Source organism: Pomacea canaliculata, linkage group LG4 (genome assembly GCF_003073045.1).
Source record: "Pomacea canaliculata isolate SZHN2017 linkage group LG4, ASM307304v1, whole genome shotgun sequence".
NCBI classification, from domain to species: Eukaryota; Metazoa; Mollusca; class Gastropoda; order Architaenioglossa; family Ampullariidae; genus Pomacea; species Pomacea canaliculata.
Genome location: NC_037593.1, coordinates 16,406,143 through 16,424,071, shown reverse-complemented (window position 1 = coordinate 16,424,071; position 17,929 = coordinate 16,406,143). Strand labels below are relative to the sequence as shown.

The window sequence follows — 17,929 nt, the reverse complement described above, 5'->3', positions numbered from 1 at the left end:
TGCAGAGCTATTGGTCTTACCAATACCCCAAATCACTTTTGCTGCATGATGACTGCAACAAAAATTCAAGTCAGTTCCAAAAGATTGGCAACTGTTTATGTATATATAACAACAGGAAAAGAAAGGAAATCTATGCAGCATGCAAAAGAAAGAAATAATGCTAACCACTGTCGAGCCATGCTTTAAAAAATTAACTTTAATTTGCACTAAAAGGGGAATCCATGAAATAAATGTTCTTAAAACAAACACATTCAGGCACACTGACCTTATATTTTGCACTCAGTCTACTCCATAACAACTGACCAACATTTCAACAAGCATGTTCTTACTGATCACAAAATCATGTGACAAACACAGACATTAACTTACCACAATTCTCATAATAAATAACAGTTCAGTAAAGAGTTTATACAGATGGGGCCATATGTACACCACTCTATTTAAAAAAAAAATAAATATACAGTCATAATGGATTTTGACATCAGCAAATTTTTCTTTTTATCTTCATGTATAGTGACATTTAAAGAAGCATATGAATAAATCATAAAACTATAAGCAAAAAAGAAAGTTCTTTTTCAGCCAACTCGTCTATTGTTTTCCTGAATGCAAAATCTTAATTATTTTCAGAGATATAACTCATCCCAAATCAGTTTACTCTTGGAAGGACATGATCTAAGGTCTCTTACTTGGCATCAATATAGTATGCTAAGTTCAAAGCTTTTTGAGCTTATAAACGCTGAATAATTAGCACATGGAAATCATACACATGCCACCAGTCAATAATATCAATATTTCCAAAGAGGCAAGAAAAGGCTACCAAATTTATTTTAAAATTACTTCTGCAACTTAAACCATCATTAATAAAACCTTCCAACATAAAACATTTAGCAAGCATCAAAGGCTAAAATAAGACAAAAGTTAATAACACAATGCATATCTAGTATAAGCATCATTAAAAAGACAAGCCAAATCTTGTAACAACGTGCAATTTATATAACAATGAACATAACATCAAAAACACTGTATAATTACCTTGCTGTTTTAAAATCCCCACACAGAAAAAAATATTTATAGGAAATCATGGAGAAAGGAATATCACTTTCTTGCTGGTAAACAAGAAACTAAGAAATCATCATGTGAAGACAGTCGGTGGGGGTGGAGGGAAGTTAAGAGTAGGCATATCCTGGCCATGATACTAAGGCTGTAGTTACTAGATGTTTCATGGTATTAAGTGAGAAAAGTATGCTGTGATATGAAAGGCAGCTGCAGGAGGATAATAAACTGTATAAAACACAAAATCTGCACTGTTAAACATAACATCAATAATCAATACTTTTTAACATAAATCATGACCAAATGATAAAATATATCTCTTGTATATTTCATAAAAAAGAAACTGATGTTATATTCAAAAGGTAAAGATATCGTGTGACCTTACGGTTGTAGGAGAGTGTGATGTTAAAGAGCCATCAATTTAATCGGGGCCTTGCTGCCTTGCTTTCCCTAACTCTTTACAGAGTTAGGTACCCCATATAAAGCTGGGTCAACTTTACAGAGTTAGGTACCCCATATAATGCTGGGTCAACTAACGGAAGTTTGTTGTGCCATATGGGTACTGAAATGGCTAATGTGTGCATCTCTGGACTTGGACACCACTGCTCTAACCACTCAGCTATCCACTTCCCCTATGATATATGAAGCTTTTCTAATAAAACATTGTTGTGCTGTGTTAAATTTATGTTCATTCTGCCTGTAGAAGAATGCAACATCAATTTGGTGTCAATCCTGGTATGTTGATACTGTTACCACCTGATATGCAAATCCTAAGCTGCTCAGTCTCAACCAGGAAGAAAGCTGCAGAAACTTCTTGAGCAAAAGATAATGCTATTTGCTTCCTTTATCACTTTCCTAGCCATACAATTTGATATTTGTTGTATAAAATAACATCATCAACAAACATATATTATTTGAAAATGTATTTTGTGGAAGAAATAGAAGTAATGAATTATTTACCAGATTTATTTCTATCATTTCATTGCTGTGCTTAGAGTTTGTTAACTTTTCATAATCCATCACAGCAATCCTGCATGAGTTGCATATTTATACAGTACAGAAATTAGTCTCTAGCACGGAAGTTTTGATTATTTAATAAAATCTTTCTGATCGAAGCTGAGCAACCTATGTTTTGCTGATTGAATGGCATCTTAATACTATCTACCAAACTAGTAACACTAACAAACCGGGTTTGACACCAAGTTTTACTGAACTAAAGGCTGAATAAAAATAAATTTAACAGTAGCACAAATCTCTGATTAAAACCGAAAAATTCATATTCTGAATCACACCATAACCCCAATGCCCAAAATTGGTTAGAGAATTGGTATGATTCATCAACATCGACTGTTCACTTCATGGGCGCATCCATTTTGACCCGCCCATTGCCGGTACGTAAATTACTTAGTCGACTTTCTGGAACACATCTGAGAGCGCCAAATATAATAAAGAACTCCTATGCTACTGAAATATTATTTCAAAACGAAAAATAAGCTGTAGACTTTACTTCAACTACTTTCATTTACCTGTTTTTCAAGTCAGTCGTGCTATTCCTCTGCTTCCGTGTCGAGGGCGGGGGAACCGGATGTATCCCACAATGCCGAGGATGCGGAAGCGAATTGATGATGAGGCACTGCAGGGGATGTGAGTCGCAGAAAATGCTTCAACCATGGACGTGTATAGTGTATAACTGTATATTATTAGTTCGTACTTCAACAGCTTTAAACAGCGACTGAGGCTGTATAACTCCATAATGTTTCAAGAATTATGAAGTAATTTTTTTTTCAATTAGAACTCTTCATTGAAAACACTGATATATATCTGTCAATGTAATATAAACATGAAAAATTCTCGTCGCAATAAATAATTCTATATATATATATAGATCGTGACCATAAGTCCAAAATTTAAAACAAAAATGAAGAAAGAAAGAAATGAAGTGAATTATACTAAATCTAGTGATTTTACACGAAACGGTTGCCAGTTTAGTGATAGATAAAAGGGAGGGAGACGTGGTCACTTTGACCTAAAAACCCACATATTCGTCCAGCCCAACATCGACCTCGACCCAGAGTTAGATCGATCCCCGCTGAGATCACATAAAACCCAAACTGTCCCAACGATAATATATATATATACCTATGCCCAAAAGGCGAATTGATCACCAATGTCATAAGTAGTCATTCATGTCAAATATTCCCAGCAGTGGAACATGTTTTAATTGTTTAAGCACTAAATTTATATCAAAAGAAGAGGACGCTAATAATGTTTTCTGAGCAATTGTAATGTGATTGTGCGAAGCCGCAGGATACAGAACCACTTGACAATAACACCTTCACAAAGGAAATATTACGATCTCACATAAACGCGGTTAATTATCTTTATAATCCCATTTCTAATATATATATATTCGTGTATATTTATTCTAGTGTTGGGTGGTTTGTTCCAGATGCCTGTGTAGATGTCCGATTAACAAGGGTCGCTGTATGGGACAATTTCTACTTTCAACGTTGGAACAATTATTAGTCTTGCGTGGGTCGATTTGGTCTTGACTAGGGTCGATGTGATTCTAGGTCGATGTGGGTGGGTCGAAGTGACCGGTAACCGCGAATTACTCGCGCCTGGATCGTGTCCCCTACATCGAGAGCACGACTCGGAGACACAAGGGGAATAATCTCGTTCAGCTGATCACTCATCTATCCAAATGGTCTCATCAAAAGGACCTGTTTATTTGAGGCATGTTATTGAACATGTGACCACTCTTAGCACGAAGTGGATCTTAACCGGGTATTGTCAACAGCCGATTGTCTAGGTCATCGTAGTTATTTGCACTGATTTCTTCAAGTATTGTTTGTTGTTGTTTGTTAGAGACACAAATATATATAATATTTCAAATGTTTGGATTAAAATCATCATAACAGCGAGAAGTCTATTGCTATGTTTGATTTATCGCCTCTTATATTGCATTTTCACTTTTTTTAACATTCGTTTAGCCAGTGGTCACAATAAAATTACAATAAAACGGTTTTGAGGGGTTTGTAACATGGTACTGAACATTTTTAGCTGTGTTTTGTTACATTTCGTGCCCTTTCTGTAGCTTGAGTAGAATGTAAACATAGTGCATTTGGTTCCGTTGTGAACTCAATCTGAGCAGGTAACCTGACGCTTGCGTCATCAACCACTGCGCATGCGTACGAGTTTCTCCAAGACTCCATACAACAGACAAACAGCTTCCACGCTAGGAGACTTGGGTTAGGACGAACAGAATCTATTTTTATGGCAGAATGGAGAGTGTTTTTATATGTAGCGAAATTGTTACAACGAAAAAAACCTTACTTTTCAAGATACAACAGTATTTTATGCACTTTGTAAACCCTGTCAGTGTCCGTCACCTAAGTCAGTTCTTAAAAAAAAGGGGGGCGGGAGCCCGAAGTTATCTTTGGTTATTATCATTGCTGTCATCACGCACTCATTTTCTGCTATTTCGTAATATATTCGAGTGATGGCAATAGAGAGAGAGAAAAAGAAAAATAAACTCGCGCTAGCGTATCCTTATCTACTCCTAAACAGAGAGATACACCGAGGGCAGTAGCACCATCATCAGGAAGAGATGTTGAAGAAAACGTTTAAAAATATTTTGCTATGTCCATCACTTCCGCTTGATAAACTCCGAGATAAAATTAGGGTCTGCCTGTCATTGTCCTCAAATAAGACTCGCACACCTGGCGCAACATTTCGTCACTCGTCCATTCAATTTTTGCCCCCCTCTCACTCCCCAGCCACCACCACCCCGCTTCACGCTGCCGCCTGCCATCTCTCGATGACACATCGCAATGGTTTCTGTTTTTCCTCCCACAATGTGCAGAATCATGCCTGGGTGAAAAATGAACCCGCTACCCCCAATAAGTCTCAGTGAGTGTTGTAAGTGCTTAGAGAAAGTGTACGGCGCAGGACAGAAGTCGAAAACAACACTTACTGAGTAAGGAAGGGGAGGGAGGCAGGGGGAGCTCTGCGTCTGCTTGACTTTGTGGGTTAACCCTTCACCCTTCAGTTTTTAAATCGTTCAGGTAAGGAGATATGTAATCTTTGAGAGATAGAGGGGAGGGGGGATGTTTGGGGAGAACAAGCGACCGAGCGAGAGAGAGAGTTTTCAAAGAACTATTCTGAGGAGAAAAAAAAAGACAAAAATTCGAAGTATGTAAAGGGAAATAACCCCCCCCTCCCCCCCAAAAAAAAATTAAAGTTCTCAAAGCGTTTCACCTGTACAATCGGATGTTTGCTGCAGCTAAAAAATTGCAAGCTCAGCACGTCATACTGTCAAAGACTTACCGAGCGACAAAAACATAGAAATACCAACATGAACACACCAAACATATACATATTTGGCCGGACCAAACAATGCACAAAACCAAACACAAATGTGAGACTCTCCAGTAGCAGGGGTGGGTGAGAACATTTCTTGACTGTTAGAATGCACCAAAAGGAAAAAGCAAGGAAAACAAAAAGTTTAGCTTAAATTATAGATATTTCCGTTGCGAATCATGTCCGCAATCAAAATTTCGGGTTGTGCAATGGATCATTTAATCCAGAATTGACTCAAGACACAACGCCCATCGCCCACCGCCCTTGATCTTGAAAGTGGAGTCCTTGAACTCTGTCCTCGCCTGACTTGTAACTGGAGACCCGAGAGATGCCAGAGGTTGGGGGAGGGCAACTTACAGGATACACCTACGCAAAGGACACCAGGACACCGACCCCCGTGAAAAGGACAGTACAGGTAGTTACAATGAAAAATAGGATGGGTCGAGCTGGCTGACACGGAAACACCGAGCAATAAAAAGCCACGTGTGGAAGACACCGGCAACAGTGGAAACTGATATCGAGGCTTCACTTTCGGTTTTTTTTTATGGGATCCGTTCGTGCAAAGTCTGCTCACGTCGCCTGTACTGGTATTTATTTTATTTTCAATTCCATAGTCATCTCTGAAGCGAAGGAGTTGCATGTGGTGTCGTTGAACTATCAGCACAGTGAAACTCTGAAACTAATATTGTAGTTTTTGTGACTTTGCTATCCTGGTAGTCAGGGAGAAGTTTTATGCAGAACTGAAGTCACAATCACACTGGATGGACATAGTGAAGTAATAATTCATCCTGCACACTGTAGCGAAATTCACATATCTACAAATATCCTTTAATTTTCACTGCTGTTCTGGAAGTGTTATTTGCATTTCTGGAGATAGGCATAAAAGATCTGGAATGATGTTTTCAGAACCCTTTTGTCCAGTTGGTGGGGGAAGACGGGGATGGGAGGGGTTGGACAGGCCTGAGGGGGTGATTTTATGTTCGCTGCTCGCTCGACATCTACCCTTCCACACACTCTCTCACTCTTTGTTACAGGTGTCTCTGTGTGTGTGTGTGTGAGAGAGAGAGAGAGAATTGCATGCGTGCTCTTATGTCTTTGATCAAGAGCATCGATAAACATTTACGTCGATGCCGATTCATTCATCTTCGAAAGAAACTTTGGCACCGCAAAGAACCACACAGACAGTACCGGGCATAAAATTAACTACGCTGATCAACCACGTCTCATTCTCCATATCATGTGACAGTCACAAAAATAAATAAATACTTTAAGGACCTCCTCTGACCAACATTCCGATAACAGCGAGAGTTAACTAACGACAATGTCAAGGTCATAAATGGCGGAAATGTCTGCGTCGGTCTGTTCGTTCCCATCACGGACTATCGAACTAATATCCCTGGACTGCTGGCAGACGACTTTTTCCAGTTAACTGTTAAAACGAGGCATTAGACGACATAGCTTCCGGTTTATTCCCATTGTTTGTTACGGCTCGCCGAGACTAACAGCCGATCACTTCGCAAGAGGCCAAGAGTGAGTCTCGGCATACAGACATCAGTCCATCAATACACGTCCATGCCGAGGCGAAAGTGATGCCTGTGTGCACACATTAAAGGGTAGACAACACGGACGATGACGACAGTTACTCCGCAACGAAATCGCTCAGCCATGGGAGACAACTGAGAAGACGTTCATCAAAGGGAACTCAGTGAGCTATGGCGCTTGAGGGTTAGATCGAATTACTTTCGGTGTGGTAGTAAAGAGTGTTGTTCCTGCAGCAAGTGGTCTAAGTGACAGGTTTCTTATTTAAGTGTCGTCTCGAGTTTCTCAGTTTGAAGTGTTTGTTTCGTCTCCTTTTCTACTTCTCGTCTGCTGCGTAGTTTTGTTTCGTCTTTCGCCCGGTGGCATTCTTTCCCTCTCTGTCAGATGAGTAAATAATTGCTACTTTTATCTATTTCTAGGTCACCATACTTGTGTCCTCTCTTTCTCTGACTCACACATGCACGCGCGCGCACACACACACCAACCACACGCTCACACACACACCAACCACAGGCTTTTTCAATCATTAAAGACACCTACAGAGAGGTGGAGGGTAAGGGAAGACAAATGCCTAGGTAATCATGAAATAACTGTCTGTACCGCAACGTAAACCTAATTACTTGTACAACACACTTGGGGGCTTATCGGGTTGCCTCCAAACCGCGGCCATATCTTTTTTTCTTGTAGCTCCAAATCGCCAGCTTTAATGAACCAAGAGCTTCCCTGCACAGGGCAATGCCAGCGTTTTCCTTGTGTTTATTTTCTTAAAATTAACAAAACTGGCTAAGTATTTATTTATCACACATAAAGTGCAATGCTACTCTCTTTTTTATGAAGAAATCTGATAATTGTGTTTACTATATTAGCTACATGTCTGAGATTGGATATTTTGTGTCGATCCCTCTTGGCCTAGGTAGTTAATAAGAAGGCTAACGAATCTGCTCTAATGTTACTTGTTTATTTTAACCATAACTTAAAAATAAATCTGGGTAGTCTAGGTTTTCCAAACATCATTGTCCTGGTTAGTAATGAAAAAGCTCTGATTTGAATGACCTTTGGGGCTGCAATACAAAGCACCGGACAGAGATATCCAAGAACGATAACTTTTCTTTTATCCTGTTTTGCTAACCCTACGCAGCTCTTGTCGGCCCCTGACGAAAGGGGATGGAGTAGAGCATTTGTCGGTGCAAAGGTTATAAAAGATGATAGTGACGAGCAAGCTGACGGGAAATGGAAGAAAGGAGGCCAATAAAAAATGAATACACGCAGGTATAAAACTTCTGACCCCTTGGAAGTACCGAGTAGAGTTACCGCAACACTGGTGCTCGTCTTCGCACTGATGCCACAATCTTTTGGAAATGACATTACAACTACTCGAAAAACAGTTGAGCATTGTCTCCTCTTTTGTTACAGACACGTATCACTCATCTGTAAAATAACTTCCCACACATCAAAAGACAACCATATAACTTTTCAAGCTGTACTTTTCTTAAAAATCAGACGGTCAATCGGGAGGCAGATGCGGACTCGCTTAAGGTGAAGTGGCGACAAGCGTTTGACGTATGTTGATCTTCCTTTGTTGAAGAGATTATTTCTCGACGAATGGAACTTACTTTCAACCTCCCTCTCAACCTACATCAGCCTGTTCCTAAACCTCTCTCCCACTATTTCTCTCACACACGCACACATAAAGTAAAAACAAATTCACTTTTAGAAACCAAAGGACTAGATCTTGGAGTACAGAATTTACAATTGTAATAAGTCATGCTCACGCTTGTCGGTGCGTTTGTTGTTTATCTGTTTGTGTGACAGAAAGAGTATATTTGTAAATATGATCTGACTTCAACTGTTTAAATCAGACATTTCTTGTCCTATCTCGAATTTGTGCCCACTGTATGATAATTTGCGACAGAGATTTTCTCCTTTGTACAGCTCAACATTTCATTTTTACTTTTCTCTTGTCTTCTGGACCAAGATGCTAAATCATCTGCTGCTGCAGGCGATGATAATGAGAGTTATTATAATTCCTGTTTTTTTTGTAGGTGCTGCTCCCAGAGTGTTGTCCAACCTCTGGCAGTCTGCTTATTCAATTTTTAGGATGAGCCACACCCAATTAAAAGTATGCACGCTCACTATCTGACAGCTAATTAAGCTTAAGTCTTGCGTGCGGGAGCGAGGCCTGACTCAGCAGGCCCGGCGAGGGCCGTGTCGCACGTGCTGAATAATGAAAGAGGTCGAATGGAAGGCTAGTCCAGGCGTGACGCTTCCGGCCTAGCCTTGATTAAGGTTAGATTAAGTTTTAAACTGATGGCCAACGAGGCGTGCATTGAGATTCCCCCGATAGCCCGCAACACGGGACGGACTAGTGGCATCGTCCTGGCCATCTCGATGGCATCCTGTGTATTATGCAGCTCTGGCCCGACCCTGTGAGCTGCTGTGACTGACAGCTTGGGTAACGAAATCTCAGAGAGAAGCATAAAGACACACGCAGGCACGCAAAAACTTATTTGCACGCACAACACTCACTGACTCTCTCACCTACATACATAAAATTATATCTATTTTATAAACAGTTGAAAGAGAATCTTAAGACAAGTGTGTTCAATATGTAGTCGTTTTTTGTTGTTTTCTTTTTTTGTTTGTTTGGGGTTTTTTGGTTTTGTTTTGGTTGTTGTTGTTGTTGTTGTTGTTGTTGTTGTTGTTGTTGTTGTTGTTGTTGTTGTTGTTGTTGTTGTTAACGATAATAATTAGAAGAGCAATAAGCTTCAAAATACTGTTTTCTGTTGGACAGGTCATAGGTCAACAAGGGGAATGAAGTGCTGCTGTTTTGTTTCCTCCATGACATCTGCGGCCAGGATTGATTAAAATGTGTTTGCAGGTGGTGGTGGTGGTGGTGGTGGTGGTGGTGGTGGTGGTGGTGGTGGTGGTGGAGGTTGCGCTTGTAATTAAAAGAAATCAATAATCAAAGAAAGAAACTAAAAATATATTTTTTTCTGTCTTTCTTTCTTTTCATTTGTACTTTGTTTCAAACTCTGTCTCTCACTCTCTCTTCCTTCTCACTTGCCAGTCTTTCCTCGCTCTGTCCGGTGCTGTAAACAGGATCAGCGCTCTTCATGTTTTGATGATTCTCCTTCCCGTTAAGCGCTTCTTTCTGTAAACTCGTCCCCCAGTCAGTCTCTCCTGCAGCTTGCAACAAACTCAAGTTTACATTCGTAAAAGGCACAAGCCTTCTGCCCCTAATTGTAGCATCTATTCACAGCATCTCTTTCTCTCTCCTTCCCCTCCTCAACACCGTCTTTCCATCCTTCTCCCCTCCCTCCCCCTCTATCGTCCCTCCTTGCCTTTCATCCTCTTCCTTCCTTTCACCCGTCCTTCCTTCCAGTCATACATCCGTTCCTTTGTTTTACCCCCATTCCATTATTTTTTTTCGCTGCAAAAATCTGTTGCTCTTGTTCCAGCTCCCAGCTGTTGTCCCCTGTATTTTGTTTTAAAACAAGCGCTGCCCCTGCTGTTGCACAGTAGAAATGCAAGTCGTGTCTAGTCTCCCCTTGTTAATGCATCGGCAAGCAGGCATGCAAACGTGTGCGAGTGTTTGTGTGCTGGCGTGTGTGCGTTCGTGCGTAGCAGGACTCGTGTCGATGTTTATGTGCCTGTATACCTGTTTCTCAACATTTTGATGTGTTATTCTACCTCCAAGTTTTCTGCTGTTTTCTCAGTGCTAGAAAAGGGGTAAAGGCCGGTCACCTGAATATACCTGGCTTTGTTTTATTCATTCTTCTTATTTTTTATTATTCCCTTCTGTAGACATGTTTAACTTTTAATCTTCCACTCTTTGATATCTTTAAAAAATTCTCTCCCTCTCTGCGTTCTTCTACTTGCACTAAAAGTTTTTGAGTCCCAGTACAAACCCCTAATAGACGAATTTAAGGGAACAGGTCGAGATATCCCTTAATATCAATTTATTTATTAAAACTATTGATATTAACTATTGGTTATGTATTTTGTTCATGCCTGTAAAAATACTACATAACAAAACCTGCAATATATTGTTTTATTTCCATAAACAAAAACAAAAGGACCTGGGCGTCTCCTGCATGTTTTCTGTTATTTAGTTATGGTTTTGGACATGTTTGACACAGCCCATGGGTTGGAGACCTTCACCTTTTTGCTTCTGCTTTTAAAAAGAAGTTTGATGATTGTTATCAATAAGTTTGGCGGTCAGAAATCATGTTCAAAGAACGCTTTGAACTTTATCGATCTTTAAAACTTCTTTCTAAGTCATTGTAAATAATGCTAACAATGTGTTGATGTTCAAAGCGCCCTGACTATAAGATAAACCCATAAAAACACATGCCCTGAGACATGCAATTAATCTTATTGATATCAATCGTAACTGTCTATTTTGTCACGACTTTGAGCTTTTATTCGTCGACAAACGCTAGTATTCTGGAGAGATTCATATCTATTCTACTCTGTAGATAGCTTTCGAGTTTGAAGTTAACTTTGTTATTTAATACTACAAACGCCAAAATCCTGACCAACCTATCGTGTTTTTAAAGACATTTTCAAATTCGTGTTGATGTTTCTTGAATGTGAGTGTTGTCTTCTGGATTGCAGAGTCGTTAATGTCATTGTTGACAGTTTGCACAGGTATTGATGCGTCGTGATTTATATAATAACATCTCTTTATACACTCGTAAAACCACTCATGAAATGAACTGATGGTCTAATCAATAAAGTTTGTTTGTTTGTTTGTTTGTTTGTTTGTTTGTTTGTTTGTTTGTTTGTTTGTTTGTTTGTTTGTTTGTTTGTTTGTTCTTTCTCTTTAGACCTCTACTTCACCGTTTCCTACCTTTTTATTTTCGTCCCGACTTAGTCGCTTGCCCCATTTCTTCTTGCCTCAAGAAACGCTTTCCTTCCTTTCGTGTTTAATACATTTCCCTTGTTCTGCCATGCTCAAAAGCCCATCAGGTGAACACGAAAAACGCATACTCAGAGAATGAACAAGCAGAGGGTCTAAAGCGAGTTTGCAAAGCATCTTGGGACACCCGTAACTTTCTCTGCCAGACTATTGTACAGCCGAGGGCTCGCGGAAAACAATCGAGGAACACGAGTTACACCCGGAGTTGCAAGGCTGGAGTGGGAGAAGAGAATACCAGTTACCTCTTGAGGTCCAAGAGGAGGGATGGAGAAGAGGAGGAGAGCACACCTAACCTTTGCGCGTTAGCGATCGGTTCCTTGTCTGTTGTCTCGGAGAGTGCCGACGTGTCTGAACAACAAAACTCAGAGGGCAGCGAAACTAAAGGAGAAAATTTTTTTTGTGTGGAGTAAACATTCTCGCCCTCCATCACGAGACCTGCTGTAGTTCGTTAGTGTCGCTGAATTCTTCTCACCGCGTGCATGCGAGGTACTGGACTTTGGAGGAGAGGTTGGAGTAAGAATGGTAATTAAGAGACACTCGCTCTACCCCCTCCTCTACACACACACACACATTTTCTGTGTTGTTTTTTTTTTCCTTTCTGTGCTTACCTCTTGTCAGTTTTTTTTTTCTTTTCATCCTTTTTTAAGTTCTTTACTTTGTTTCAATTATTTTATATATCCATCTTTCTTTCCTTTCTTACTATTTATTTTTACTTTTTTATTCTTTCCGTGTCTGTCTCTCTCTCTCTGTTGCACGTGTGGTTTGTCAGTCTCTCAGCATTTAGAGTGTCTTGTACACTTATCATGCTGTGTCCGCGCAAGTAAGCAACAGTTGAAGCGAGGTAGTGTGCACACGGTCCCTCGAGCATCCATGTGGCCTCCTCTGTGCTCGAACGCGCATTTCTCTTCGCAAGCATGCCTCGATGTGCGTGCACACACTCTCTCCTGCTTGCACACATTCACTCTCTCCTGTGTGCACACACTCTCTCCTGCGTGCGTCGTTATTGCCAAAGGCCATCGCCAGGAGCAGCACTTCCAACCTCGCTAAGCAGTGAACGCAAAATGTAATCTTTTCAAATCATCTTTCAACTTGGGCAAAATGTTCCCACATGGGTGATATTACTGCTGTCTTTCTTACAATCTGGTGATATCTCAGCACCTGCGGTAGGACTTAGCAGTCGGGTGGAGACCAGGGGAGGTGCTAGAGCCACCGCTTGTGCTAACCTCAGGTGTAGCAGCTTTGGCAACACCTGACGAACGTCGCAAATAATAAAAGCCAGCAATATATTTCTTTCTTTCTTTTGTTCATTCGATATTTTTTCTGGGTTTTTTGCTTTGTTTTTTTCTTTTTTGTTTGTTGTTTTCTTTATTTTTTTTCCCTGTCTTGCTCATGAACAACCCCCCCACTCCACACACACACAACATATTTTACTAATTATCGTCAAGTTAGACGAGCAGTTAAAAGTATCTAGACCAAGAGACATAAGAAAGAGAGGAAGAAGAGAGGAGAGAGAATGAGTGAGTGACAGAATAGTAGTGGGAACATTTTCTGTCATCTCTCCATGCCCGTCTTCCTCAAGTTGTAAAGTTCGTGTCTATAAGTTGTCTACATCTTTCCCAAACTGTCTACATCAGTATAGACGCCTTTACTTGACGGGAGATGACATTGAAAGTCATTTACTATATTTTCTTTATAAATTGAGTTTGATAGAATACTTGAGAGTTGAAGAGAATGACAGTGTATTTCGTTCCTCTCTTTTTTGTTGTTGGTTTTGATGTTTCCCATTTCAATAAGTCAAAAACAACACGACCATACGGAAAATGGAGGTAAAACATATTTTCTTTCCGTTTTTTTTTTCCTCTCGTGAAAAATGCCTTACGATGCATTGTTCACATAACACGTTTAAGATGGAATTTCGAAAACTGGGCAAAGGACGAGTTTCTATGACAACCAATCCATTCTTTCTGTGTGCACTTAACCTTCGTTGTTTTCACAAACAATCTGTAAGACGCTGCTAGGATGCAGGGGATGTTTATGATTCCCCTCCCTCTCCCCCAACAGTTGGTAGATGGTGGGGGAAGGGTAAGAAAAGGGGAAAGAGAAACAGAGAATAAAAGAGAAGTGAAAAAAAAAGAAAGAAAAAATACAGAGACAAGTGAGATACGATGAAGGATGAACAAAGAAAGGTGTATTTAAGAATTCTTTGTTTCTTGTCTCCTTTCATTCTTTCTCTCTTTTTGCACGTTTTCCTTCATTCCTTTCTTGCTTGTGCATGGCTGTCTTTCTTTCTTTTCATTTTTTTTTAGACACACGTGATCGCGAGAGAACGCACACGCATACATGTGCACGTTCGCACGCAGGGGAAGCTATCAATCTTCTCAAACTCGTGTCATGTCCCGCACGTGCACCCCACGTACTGGCCTAGATTCTGACCTGGAGAGGTTGACAAGCCCCGGTGGCAAAGTCATATCTGTTGTATTTTTTTTTATTTGTTTGTTTTAATTCATCGACTCCTTTCTACTCTGTGTTGTCTAGCAAACACAATATATTGCTCGTACTTTTATTTTCTTGATCAGATTGGAGCATCGCGGACCGTCGTAAAGTTTCAAGACAGAATAAAGCTCAAGATCGCACAGACTATGTCTTAAGTTCTTCGCAATGTCCTCTCCTTCCATGATGAAGAAGGTCCGATGGATCTGTTCAGAAACCGCCGCTGCTGAAGTAAAGATGTCGGTTTGGTGTACATCCAGTCTCTTTGCTTCCTCTTGACACTACAGAATGAAGGAGCACTGCAGGGATGGAGGACAGAAGATGTTGGTTGTCGAGGAAAGTAACAAAGCTGTGATGTTGTTGAGTGCAGACGATATTATTTATTATTTCCTCAACTAATGAGTATACAGCGTGCGTCACCGAGAAGCCATTAGTTACAGCATATTACCTGTGACTGACTCACTCTCACCCGAGCGCTATGTGATGTAAGAAATACAGTTTAGAAGAATATGAAGGTTTCTAAGTGAAACATGAGATTGGGTATCTGCTTTTTATCTTATTCTGACAGCAACCATAGCATCCGAAACTGTTCTTCCACTCTCGACAGTATTAGTGTATTAATTAACTGTTAAGCAGTAGCCATTGTTAGTTCAAGTTTTTATATAATTATTCATACATCCTCGAGAGAGAAAGTGAATGCTGACAGATTGTCGTATCAAGGATGCAACGAAGAGCAACAAAGACAGGCAGCCTAGTACTAAAGTGACGTAGCAGCGCATTCCGCATTGATTACAAAATGTCTACCTTGCAACAGTGGCTCGTAAGAGTCTGAAATTTGCAGAGTGTAGTTATCTGTCTGGTTTTCCACGCTACTTACCTTCCTTCTCCACCGCCCCCAACACCGCCATCGTTTGCCAAAGCACGTTCTGCTGACATCACGACGGCCCCATGATAAGGAATGTGACCACAGCCACACAAGGGGTGTGACCGTCACAACAGCCAAGAGATTTACACGTCAGCAGCCTGGTCAGCAAGTATACAGCAACGTCCAAGCACGTACACCTTACCTCTTACCTGGTGTGTGTGTGAGAGAGAGAGAGAGAGAATTTATTTATGTTATTGCAAAAGTATTGCTGTCATTATATGTCATCGTTGTTCTGATTTCCTGGTTCTGGCTGTAAACATCTTTAGTTCACGTTTTTCTGTGACTACATTTATGTTATGGTTTTCTGTGACCATCTTTGCGATTGATGGCTTTATGTCCGTCGGGGGTAATGTTTGATTACGGCTTTTGGATGCGGTTCCCTTAATATAGCCGTGACATCACTACCAAATGGACAAAAACAAACGAACAAACAAACAAACAAACAGCAAAAAAACGAAATCTTCACAAAATCCTTCAAAAAAAAGAATAAATCAAATAGAAAGAAAGAAAGACAAAGAAAAAAGAAACAAAGAAAGAAACAAAGAAAGAAACAAAGAAAGAGAAGATACTGATGTCGAACCATCTATTTCTACATCGTCTCTGCCCTGATTCGATTCGAAGATATCATCAGCCTCGCTGCCCAGACATCTGGGTTTGACACCCGTACTGGCACGGACCTGATGACGCCTCGGGTACACAAGCAAAGGGTGTGAGCCAGAGGGGCAGACAATCCACACTGTGTGCTTTCCACAAAATTGGCCCAAAACAGAGCAACTGATATCAAATGATAATCCCTTTGCGATTCTGTCACAGTTCAAAGAAGTCAAACTTCTAAAGAGTATCTCTACAGCTGAGAGATATTGAGAAAAAAAAATCCAGACACAATAAAATCCTTGAAAAATTATGTCTACAGTAGTTTTTAATTTTTTTTTTTTTGTCTCCCCTTCCAGATTGTTTTCAATACACCCAGATTGGCTTCTTAAAATGAAAGTGAAATGAGTTTCAAAATAAACGGAATAATTTTGTAGATTGTAGATTAGGATATGGCTCTATATAAGAGAACTTTTAAAGCAAAATCAGAATACATGCTATGCTATGTTAAGACCAGCAACCTCTTTCATTGTCTGTCCCAGAATATAAGGGATGTGTTTGAGATAGAGATAGAAAGAGAAAAAAAAGATGTTGACGAGAGGCCTGTCTTACCGCTCTCATAAGGATCAAAAGAACTATGAAGACAGAGAGTAAAACAAAAATGTACAGGTTTGCAAACTACATGCATAGATACATATATGTGTCATACATACATAATACATACGTGCTTACGCACATACTATGTGTAAATGTACCTCTGTATGTGTCTGTATCTATGCATGCGAATGTCACACCACGCATATGTGTATTTGTTCGTTTTTCTGTCCATCTCTGCTCGTGTGTGTGGATGTGGATGTGGATGTGGGGAGTTGTCTTATGTCTAGTGTTTCTACTTGTGTTTGTTGTGTGCACTTGTTCACTTTCAAAGACATGCACCTTGTCTCGGATTGCAAGAATGATAACTGCTGGCAGGCGGCCCCCAGGTACGAAATGTAGTTTTCACATTAATTTGTTTCCCGAATGAAAGAGAGTATTGTTATGTGAGTTGTCACTGAGAGCTATTCGTCGCCAAGTATAATCTCATTCTGAGATGCTGGGGATGGTTTGGCGAAAACTTAGAAACCCGAGTATTGTCTGCTTGGACGGAAAACTGCCAACGGTTTTTGGAAATTGTCCATGTGGTGATGAAGACTCACTCACTCTTGTATACCTGTATCACACACACACACACAACCAGGCACACCATGAAGAATGTATTCTATGGATACGTACATTTTTGAATATATCCAGGTATATACATTCTTTTGAAATAAATCATCTACGTGAAGACTAGTAATTGCAGAAACACGAAAACTTGAAAGGAGAGCCGACAATGTCTTGAAGAAAAAAACCTCCTAGAGAGGTGCGGTGTCACAACTAATCATAAATCTGCTTCACAACATGCTCTGAAAATAGATATACATATATATTAGGTTTTTTAACTGCCAAAAAGCAGGATGAAGAATGAATACATCGAAGCAGATGGTATGCAAGCCTCATTCTTTAACACAGATATACTGTAGTTGGAATTTATATTCGTGTATCAATGTATTTTAGATTATTGCAGAAAAAAATTTAATTTTTTTATACAGGTACAGGACACGGACGGAGTTATATGAGTTTGGTAGATACAGTCCTTAATACTACAGACAGAAATTATACTTGTTAAAATGAAATGAAAGCTAACTTTAATGTGTTATTATATAACTCAAAAACAAATTCATGCTTTTAATCAAGTTAGCGAAAGACAAATGAAAATGCGGTGACTACAGCAGAAATGAAAATACACGATATATCACAATTATAATCATCCTTAACCTAAATTAATTTTATTTTGCCTTTGGGACTAGAAATTTTTTTTAATGAACTAAAGGAGAGGACGACTAAAAACACCGATAACACAATCTATTCGTCATCCTGACCTGACCCGACACGGGGTCAGAGGTTGCCAGAGTTTGTCGCTGAGGCCAGGTGAAACCAGAAGACAAAGAAGAATAAACTCTTGCCAG

The 17,929-nt window shown here is 39.9% G+C and overlaps 1 protein-coding gene across 6 annotated transcripts in view; it reads right to left on the bottom strand.

The window, feature by feature from the left end:
* LOC112561529 (adenylyl cyclase-associated protein 1-like) overlaps window positions 1–2,663 on the bottom strand; it is a 66,711-nt gene extending 64,048 nt beyond the window's left edge. Inside the window, exons 1-2 of one of the 6 annotated variants that reach the window (XM_025234082.1) lie at window positions 2,580–2,645; window positions 21–52 (exon numbers count right to left, since the gene is read on the bottom strand). The gene's annotated coding sequence lies outside the window, so the exon portion shown is untranslated. Of the gene's footprint in view, window positions 1–20; window positions 53–1,032; window positions 1,037–2,579 lie in introns of all 6 variants that reach the window. The other 5 variants (XM_025234083.1, XM_025234086.1, XM_025234084.1 and 2 more) reach the window with 5 other exon arrangements.
* Window positions 2,664–17,929: the final 15,266 nt, after the last annotated feature.